This window comes from Ambystoma mexicanum, chromosome 1q, assembly GCF_040938575.1.
Source record: "Ambystoma mexicanum isolate Mex_15411 chromosome 1q, UKY_AmexF1_1, whole genome shotgun sequence".
In the NCBI taxonomy this organism is placed as follows: Eukaryota; Metazoa; Chordata; class Amphibia; order Caudata; family Ambystomatidae; genus Ambystoma; species Ambystoma mexicanum.
This window is the reverse complement of record NC_090922.1, coordinates 513,378,820-513,389,121: the sequence shown is the minus strand read 5'-3', so window position 1 is coordinate 513,389,121 and position 10,302 is coordinate 513,378,820.

Genomic DNA, 10,302 nt, shown 5'->3' with positions numbered 1-10,302 from the left:
CATTGCCGATGTGAAACATGGTGGGTCAGCAATAAGGGCCGATTCTACGTGACTCCAGTCAGCAGCAACACCTTGCTGAGGTGTGTAGCGGCAGAGGCACTGGGCATTGTCACCTTCGCTTATCCTGGATACGTTGATGACATTCAGGTACTCCCGGAGAAATATGCAGCTCTCTTTGAGGGGATTGGGGGAATGGCTGCTGAGCCGGTGAAGTTGCATATAGATTACTCGGTTCAGCCCATTGCCCTCAAACACAGACGGGTCCCGTTTCACCTCAGAGAACTGGTGGACAAGGAGCTGGACAATTTGGACAGGCTGGACATAATCGAGAAGGTGGAGGGCCCGACACCATGAGAGTCTCCGATTGTGGTATCCCGGAAGCCGAAACAACCTGACTCTGTTCGCATCTGTGTTGACATGCGCCTGCCCAACAAGGCCATCAAGAGGGAGCAACACCTGACTCCCACGATTGATGACATCATTACAGAACTCCAGGGTGCCCGTTTCTTCTCGAAGCTTGACCTCTGTGCCAGATATCATCAGGTGGTGCTACACCCCGAATACAGGTATATAACAACCTTTACCACCCATCGGGGCCTCTACAGATATAAAAGGCTGAGCTTCGGAGTGTCATCGGCGGCCAAAGTATTTCAGAACATCATTTGTGGGGCGCTGGCAGACCTAGACGGTGTACTAAACATCAGCGATGACATTCTCGTGTTTGGCAAGTCGGAATCGGAACACCTTAGCAAGCTAGCTAAGACTTTTTTTTATAAGCATATTTTATTGGTTTTGTAAACATGATATCGGTTAACATCTTACAAACATACAAAAACATCAATCGCATAACTGCGTAAGTCTCTGGTCGCAGGTCTGTTACAGTATATAGGTTTCACAAAACCACTCGATCCAGTACATTTTATTATGTTTTAAAACGATTGGTTCGTGAGCTCGTTCGCCCAATAGCAGTAATGGTTCTTTTGATTCTCTAGTTTTCCTCCCACCTTTGCCAAATCTTCCGCGCCTTACTGGGGCATCCTCTGGCCGTATATACTCTATTCTCCATTGTAATGCACACATCCACATCTGCCACCCATTGATCACATTGCGGAGAAATGTTTGAGCCCAAGAGTTGTGCTATGTTCCTCTTAGCAAGACCCATGGCAGTTGAGAACATTATTTTTTCGTATCGCGACATTTCACCTTCCTCCTCCACTCCAAGTATTAGCAATTTCGGGTCTCTGGGAATCGTTCGGCCCATAACCAGCGAAATTCTGTCACAGCATTTTTGCTAGAACGTCTGTATTTGTGGGCATTCCCATAGGATATGAATAAAAGTTCCTTCCTCCTGTCGGCATCTCAGACAATTTAGCTATGCTGTTTTGCCCCATTGGTACAATGCTAGTCTCGGGTAGTATATCCTATGTAGTATTTTAAATTGTACTAGTCTAATTCTGGCAGAGATGGCCACTTCCCTGGAGTACATGAGGGCTATGGTCCAGTCCTCAGGCTGTAGCGGACCGACGTCTCTCTCCCATTTAGCTTTCAGGCTACAGAGGGTTGGGGTTGCGAATGAGGAGATTACATTATACATTACAGAAGTTGTTTTAACATCCACTCGATCAAGAACACTGTTTCTTTCGATTGGCGTGCATTCAGGCATTTCAGCTATTTCTTTTTTTTCTTCTTTTTTTTTTTTTGCATTTCAGCTATTTCTGGTAGGTGTTTTCTTAATGCATGGGACATTTGCCTATAGCGGAAGTGTTCTGTCAAGGGCAGACCAAATTTGCTTGCTAGGTTCTCAAAGGATATTATTTTGCCTTCCTGTATTATATCCCTCACCCTGGTTATGCCAGCCCTCGTCCATTTGGGGAACCTATTGAGTTCCAGTAGGTGCCTGGTTCACCACAGTGGCTGAGCCAGAGTTAATTTCCCCTCCCAACCCATGTGCCTGTGTGCTTCCATCCACATCTGTGTTCTGTGTGCTACCATTGTGCATGGGGATGGGCGTGTCATGGTCTGGTAAAGACTTTCCAGCGGGGAGACTCCTTGTATTGCGCTTGTGTCTGCACGTGTACGCGGGAGTTCGGCATTGCCGTGTAGTATGTCATTTACGATTGCCATCTGGGAGGCCCAGTAGTATGTTTGTAGGTGCGGGAGTCCAATGCCACCTTCCCAGATGGAACATTGGAGGGTGCGTAGGGCTATACGTGGGTGTCCCCCTCCCCATAGTAGTCTCCTAAGTGTCCTGTCTATTTTGCGAAACTCTAATGTAGAGATGTGTAGTGGTGCATTCTGTAGAATATAAAGGAATCGTTGGAGTGCCAGCATCTTGAACAGTGCCACTCTTCCCAGTAGGGTGAGGGGTAGTGTCATCCAGTGTCTTACGTCATTTTCAAATCTATCAACTATGGGATGGAGGTTCTTTTGAGTGTACTTCTTCAGATTGGCCGTAATTTGTACCCCTAGATACCGAAACTGTTTCACCTATAGCGATATGGGATGTCTTCTGGAGTCATGTCAGTTATCCCTTTTAGTGGAAACAGTGTTGATTTAGCCCAATTTACTTTCAGCCCATTGAACAACCCGTATTTTGTCAGCAGTTGTGTAACCGCGGGGCAGGACTCCGTTGGATTACTTAAGTAGATCAGTAGATCATCAGCATACAGGGATACCCTGTCCTCCCAGTCCTGAGCCCAGCAGAAGCCCGTCCATGCCCGTGCGTTCCGCAGCAACGCCACTAGAGGTTCTATCACCAATGCGAATAACATTGCTGACAAGGGGCATCCTGGTCTTGTCCCTTTTCCCAGATTGATGTTACGTGAAGACCAGCCATTCACCCTGATCTCCGCTGTCGGGGAGTTATATAGAAGTTTAACCCAGCTTATAAACTGGTCTCCAAAGCCCATTTTGTTCATCGTTGCCCATAATGCTTCCCAATAGACTGAGTCGAATGCCTTCTCAAAATCTATTGAGAGGAGTGCTAGTGGCTCCTGTAGCACTGGTGCCTTCTCAATGGCTACGTGAAGCCTGTGTATGTTCATCCTTGTGGACCTTTTAGGCATAAAGCCACATTGGTCCGGGTGAATCAGAGTTGTTATCACTTCCTGTAGTCTATTGGCAAGGATTTTCACAAACATTTTTGCCTCACTGTTTATAAGGGAAATCGGCCTATAGGAGCTGCACTTATCCAGGGGCTTATTCTCTTTGGGGATCACCACAATGCTGGCCTTTCTCAGGTCCGGGGGGAGAATTTCTAGCTCTTTTGAGTGGCGGAACATGTTGAGTATGTGTGGCGCCACCTCACTACTCCCTATTTTTTTCCATGTCTCTATCGGGTACCCATTTGGCCCTGGGGTTTTCCCTGTTTGGAGTTGAGATATAGCCTCTATTAATTCCTCTTCTGTAATCTCTACTTCCAGGCGCATCTTTTGCTCCTGGTTTAAGCATGGCAGGGAGATTTCTTCTAGGATGGTGGTGTCAATAGGGTTGATGGGGGCACTGTACAGGTTTTCATAATAGGCTGCGAAACACTCCGCTATCGATTGATCAGTTGTAGCCTTCTCTTCGTCTTCGCTGGTTATGTACCTAATTTGCTGGTGTCCTTCGTCCCTTTTCTCTAACCATGCTAGTAGTTTGCCCGCTTTGTCACCTAGCTCGTATAGCCTAGCTCGCATTGCTCTGTGTGCCTGTTTTGCGCATTTCAATGTTATGTTCTGTAATTTCTTTTGTGCCAGTATTAGGGTTCTATTGCTCTCGGGTGAAGGTGTGTCTGTGTGTGATGTTTTGGCCCTCCGCACTTCAGTTTCGGCCGTTTCCACATCTTTCTTATGTGTTTTTCTGTGTGCTGCTATCCACCCAATGATCTTGCCCCTTAAAAATGCCTTATAGGCTTCCCATAGCGTCACCGGATTGTCTATTGAGCCGTGGTTTAGTCCAAACTATAGGGATGTGGCCGATTGGATTTTCTCCACCAGTTCCGGAAAGCCTAAGTAGTAAATGTTTAATCGCCAGGTTGGTGGGGGGGCGGGGTCTTTCTGTTTTCACTTGTATCAGTAGTGGGGAGTGGTCTGATATGCCTCGGGGGAGCAGGGTGGCCTCTGTTACTTTATGTATATTTACTGCAGGGAGAAAGAAATAGTCCAACCTGGAGAGCGTGTGCACCTGAGTGGAACGAGTATTCGCGTTCTGTCGGGTGGAAGTCGCGCCACACATCTCTTAGCCCTAATGCTGATGAAAACGCTACCAGTTTGGTGGGCGTTGCGGGGTTCCTGGCTCTTAAATGTGATCGATCGATTTCTACATCCATGACCTCATTAAAGTCCCCTCCGATAATCCAGTTGTCTGCTTCCGTCTTAGCTAGGATGGGTGTAATATCTTCTAGTAACGCAGACATGAGTGTTGGGTGTGAATAAACTGCTAGGAAGGCAAATGTCTGATTCCATAGTGTGCCAGCTATGTGTACAAATCTCCCCCCTGTATCTTGGATTACGTTAGAGACCTCAAAGGGAACATTTTTGTGGAATAATATTAATACTCCTCTCGACCCCATAGAGAATCCCACATGTACTGCAACCCGGTAATTTGTTCTCTTAAAGAGATGGCACGTTGTGCCTGCTAGGTGTGTCTCCGTGAGGAGTGCTATAACTGGGGTGTGCCTGTTTAGGAATTATGTCACCAATCACCGCTTGATACTGTTACCCAGGCCATTTATGTTCCATGTTAGGAGGCACAGTTTTTTGGTGTCATTCCTTGTCTGCGCCAACATCTATCTTGTGAGTGCTTGTGTGTAGCATGACCCATCTTTGGTGGGGGATTCTCCCATCTGATTTGGTCCTGTGTGCTCCTTGTGAATAGTGACCTGCTGACCTTTGACTCATGCGAACTAAAACATCCCCAACTCCCTCCTCCCCATACTCCAACCCCAACTGAAGCATCTGTCGCCCCATTAACTAACGTCAAAAATAAGGAAATGAACAAGTTAGTACTCTACATTCCAGATTGAGGCCTGCAAATACCTCTGTGCACTAAGTAGTCGAGGGTGCTACTTATCGTATTTATGGAGTGCCTGTGTTGGAGTTACGTGCGGTCCCTGCCGCCGGCTATTCGAACCCAAGTCATGCAGCGATGTTGTTGGCGCTGTTAAGTGGTGCTGCTTTGTTCCCTGTCAATTTGTGTTTCTGCTTGTTCAGGCATAGTTACCTCCGCATTAGTTATTGACTTCATTTGGCAGTGGTTCCATCCCCAGCTGCGGTCGTTCAGGTGCTGCTCTCTCCGGTCGTGGTCTGTTTCTGCTGATGTCCTGCCTCATGCTCAGTCTCCAGTCACCTTCAAGTTTTCTTTCTGCCCAGTTCCATGCTTCTTTGGGGTATGTGAAGTGCACCGTTGTGCCATTGTATAGTATTTTAAGTTGTCCGTATTTTATATTGAGGGATTGTAGATGCTTTTTGAGTGGGTTGAAGTATTGCCTCGCCTTCTGTACCTCCGTAGTGAAGTCCGGGAAAAAGGCGATCTTGGAGCCATTGTAGGTTATGGTTCCTTTGGTTCTAGCGATCTGTAGTATCGCGTCTCGATCCCGGTAGTTCAGGAGTTTTGCTATCACTGTGCGTGGGGGAGCTCGAGGGATAATTCAGCCTGTTGGCATGCAGTGCGCCCGTTCCACTGAGAAGAATTTTGATAGGGACTTGGGAGCGAATAGGTCGTCCAGCCTTTGTTGTAGGAATAGCTCAATGCTTGGTCCCTCTGATTTTTCGGGCAGTCCGAGAAACCGGTTGTTGTTTCTTCTCGCTCTTCTCTCCCCTTCTTCCACTCGTTCCTCCAGTGATTTGAGGCGTGCCATGGTTGTCGTCATTTGGTGGTTTATGTTTCGTAGGCCCTCTTCGGTTTCTGATATGCGGCCTTCAGCCTCCCCTTTATGGGCTGTTAGTTTCTGCATGTCGTGGCACAGTAGGGATACCTCTGTACTTATGCCGCCCATTTTAATCTCCAGCGAGGTCCTCCTTAAGAGATATGCTCTCTTCCTCTGCTCCTAGTGCGTCACTGGATTTGGCTTACTCCTGTGGGGAGGTTGGGAGCGGGTCGTGTATTGCTCCATTTTGCTCTGCTTTGTCGCTTTCTTGGCTCTGTCTTTCCCCATCTTGTTCCAGTACAAGATTATTTGCTGTTGCTTCTTTCTCTCTTGGTCCGTGGTTACGCCGATGTGCCGGTCAGTAGTTGTGTATTCCGACTACGGCCGTTTGGCCAAGTGCGTTCTCGTGGCTGCAGTTTATGAAAGGTCCCCTGTGGAGTGGCCCGGTGGTGCCTTGGGAGTCCCGTTTCGCTTTTGCCGGTGTTGTGGTTAATGTTTAATGTCTGTCCGGGGTGGCCTTTCTTGTCTTACTGCAGTTCTATAGGATGATGGACTCACCGGCCTCAGAATATGCCACTTCAGGGAAGTATACTTATAGTTCGTATCTACGCTTCTATCTTTTCAGTGGCACTTGCTCCCTACAAGTCTCTGAGGTCTCGCCTCTGTCTGTAATCCAATCTATGCATAGGCTCAGCTCATCAGTATCCAGTCAGGGCTCCTGATCTGAACCTGATTCAGTTGTGGGTCTCGGACCTGTACAGTGTGGGATTGTAGCACCCTGGATTCAAGGTCAAGCAGGCCGGTGTTTCAAATGTCACCCACAGCAGGGATTGTGTTCAGTTTTGACTTGTAGTGCAGATTAGGCTTTGCAAGTTCTACTGTGCTTATGATGCAGGGTGACGCACTAGCTGGTGAGATGCTCTCTTTTCAGCGGGGAGTCGTTTGCATTGGTGATTCGGGTTCTTCCTTGGTTAGAAGTATTTGGGTGGCGTTTGCCTCCACGTGCGGCGGTGAGTGAGGTGATTTCCCCCCTGTATTACGCTTCATTTGCAGGGTCTGCTAAGCCGCTCCCCCTATGCGTTGGCCTTGTGTATTTTGTAGGCACCGTTTAAACCCATTCCACTTCATGCAGTCATTAGGCAAGTTTATATCTTCTAGCCTCTGTTACAAATGTCTATGTGTTATGGTGCTTCTCGCTTACCGGGTGTTGGTGTCAGTGGCTGGATTCCGGGGGCGCCGTTCCTCAGTGCCGTTATTGCTGGATGGCGTTTCAGGCATTGGTTTGTTGTGGGCGCTCCAAAATGTCTCTGTGTTGCGGGCGCTGTGTTCCCCGTCGGTCTCCTGTCATGCGTGAAGGGGGTCCCCTGTCCTGGGGCCCGAGGTCATGCTCCTCTCAGGCCTCCGCTGCATCCATTCACGGCTTGCCGCACTCTGCCTTCCTCACCCGTTGCGGCTCTCCTTGCGTTGTGTCTCTGGCTGGGAGCGGGGCCGGGACTCTTCCTGCGATTAGAGCGGCCGAGGATCCCTCGTCACCCGCCGCGTCGCCCCAGGTGGGTATGGAGTGGGGTCAGAGGCGGCGGTGTACTCTCTCCCGTCCCCGCTTGTCCTGGGCACCCACGCTTCCTGGTTTCGGTGCCTCCGGGCGCCCGAGTCAGCGACGGCACACTGCCCGCTCGTTGCTGTGCTGGGCTGCTAGTCCCGTACGCGGGACTTCAATGTTGATTGCGCCGGTCCCGTGTCACGTTCCTTCCTTTCAAGCCTCGGTTTCAATCCTGGTGGCCATCTTTTTCAGGTTGCTCGATCCGCCGTCTTCATTCTTTCTTCGTGCATATCTTTTGAAATCCGCTCCGATTTGGTACTATGTTGAAGCGATCCGCTGCTGTGGACTTCCGCAGTGCGCTCAGGTTATTTTCTTGGGTCTCAGATCCTTATTTGAGCAGGATGTTAACAGGATGAAGCCAGCGGTGCGGGAGCAGTGGGCATTCACATCCCCATTCCTTGCCTGCTGGCCACGCCCCCTAGCTAAGACTTTTGAACGCCTCCAGTTATTGGGCCTGACCCTACACCGTAATAAGTGCGGGCTACCATTGAGTTCTTTGGGTATGTCTTCAGGGCGGGTGGTGTGTCTCCTGACCCGCGCAAGGTAAAAGACATCGTGGAGGCCCGAGTCCCTCAGAATGTCTCGGAAGTGAGGAGTTTCCTGGGAATGGTCACGTACTGTGGCCGTTTCATCAGCAACTTGGCATCAAGATCGGAGCCCCTCAGAGCTCTCATCAAAAAGGACATGGCCTGGCAGTGGGGACCACTCGAGCAGGCGGCCTTTAAGGGAGCCCTCACGGCGGAAGACATAATGGCGTTTTTCAATCCCGCCCTGGAGTCCGAGATAGTGGTGGACGCTAGTCCGTTTGGCCTTGGGGCAGCATTGATGCAGATTGACACGAATCAAGAAGTTCGCCCCATCGATATTGCCAGCAAAGCGATGTCAGAGACCGAACAACGGTAATCCCAAATTGAGCGGGAGGCTCTGGCCGTGCCATTTCCGACTCTATGTCCTGGGACGACCTGTGACAGTGCTTACAGATCATAAACCACTGCTGCCCATACTGGCAGGATCATCATCCAAACCTCCGGCCAGAATAGAACGCTGGATGTTGGCCCTGTTGGAATATGGGGTTTAGCTGGTGTACAGGCCGGGGAGTAACAATGCCGCAGGCTACATCTCAAGACACCCGTGAGAGGACACAGGCGGGGTGCAGTCCACGTGTGCCGATAAGGCCGACAAACACGTGTGGTTGGTGGTGAAGGTCGCCACACCCAACTCTGTGCTGGTAAAAGAACTCGAGCAGGCATCGGCAGAGGACGACTGCTTCCGGATACTCAAGGTGGCCATCCAGCAGGACTTATGATGGGTGGTCATAGACTCTCTGGCGGCCAGAACCCAGGAGGCCAAGTCCACACTGGAACAACTGTGGAGAGTGCGGGGGGAGCTGACCTTTTCGGAGAATGACCTATTGCTGAGAGGAGACCGCATTGCCATCCCACAGAGCCGGACGCAGCAGATGATCATGCTTTCCCATCAAGGACACCAAGGCGCGGCTAAGACCAAAGCACGTCTACACCAGAAGGTCTGGTTCCCAGACCTTGAGCAGAGGGTAGAAGAATTTGTGGCGTCCTGTGTTTGGTGCCAGGCGGTGTCCCCAGCCCAGCGGGAGCATGAAATTGAGACCATGCCGCGAGGTACCAAACCGTGGGAAGTGGTCCACGTGGATTTTGGGTCCACGTCAAGGGGCACCCACTTCCTGGTGGTGGTGGACGAGTGGTCCCACTATCCGGAAGTGGAATTCATCGAGTCGATGGCCATTGACAAGGTGGTGGTGGCGATTGAGAAGATCTTTGCCACTCATTGACTGCCCAGGGTGTGGTGCTCTGACAACGGCCCACCCTTCCAGGGAAAAGCTTTGCGGGGCTGATGGAGGAGTACGGCGTGCACCACCACAAAGTAACCTGCTGTGGCTGAGAGCCAATGGGGAGGCAGAGTTGATGATGCGGAATCTCAACAAGGTGTTTCGCATTGCACCAGGGGAAGGCAAGTGCCTGGAAAGGGCGCTGTACATGTTCCTGAGGGGATATCGAACCATCTAGGGGGGTAGCCCCGGCTGAGGCTATTTTCCAGTGGTGCCCATGAGACCTGCTGCCAGAAATTGGTGAGCGGGAGCCCGCTGTGATTGACAATGAGTACGTTGAGCGGGAGCGCCGAGAGAGAACTGCGCAGGAGAACCTTCGGAGAGGACTCCGGCCACAGAGACTGCTACCCGAGAACGAGGTGCTGGTGAGAAACCGACACCCTCAAGGGACGTTGTCTCTGACCTACGAGCCGGAACCCTTGGGCGTGGTGGCGGTAAAAGTTTGATGCTGCCCAATGTATACTATATGCATAAGCTTGCTTTTCTTTTTCTTGAAAACTAATAAAAACTGAATTAAAAAAAAAAGGGTTGATGCTGACCGCCTCCGATGGACATACCTCAGTGACAAGAAACGCCAGATTCTTCAAACGGCTGGGAGAACCTAGAACTGAACCGGCACCCAGTGGGCAAGTGGTGGCGGTACCGGACGAGGGCAGTGGCCCCATGTGCCTGCCAGGATCTCCAGCCCGCGAGTTCGCTGGCGAAGGGACTCCGAATAGAGACGTTGGCAGGAGATACCCGCAGAGGACTGGGCGAGGGAAACCTGCCCATCTCACCGATTATGTGTTAGAGTAGATACTGTGAGTGGGAGTCCTAAATATCCGGGGGACCCGGGCGGCTGCTATTAAAAGGGCTCCTGGGTTTGTTTGCAGTGAAGTTAAATGTGTGATAGATAGTAATCCTTTGTTCATTTGTTTTGTTTGATATGAAAAAGGAGGAGTGTCATGCTGCCCCTTTAAGGGCGGCATGCACGCGGCGGAGTGACGTTGC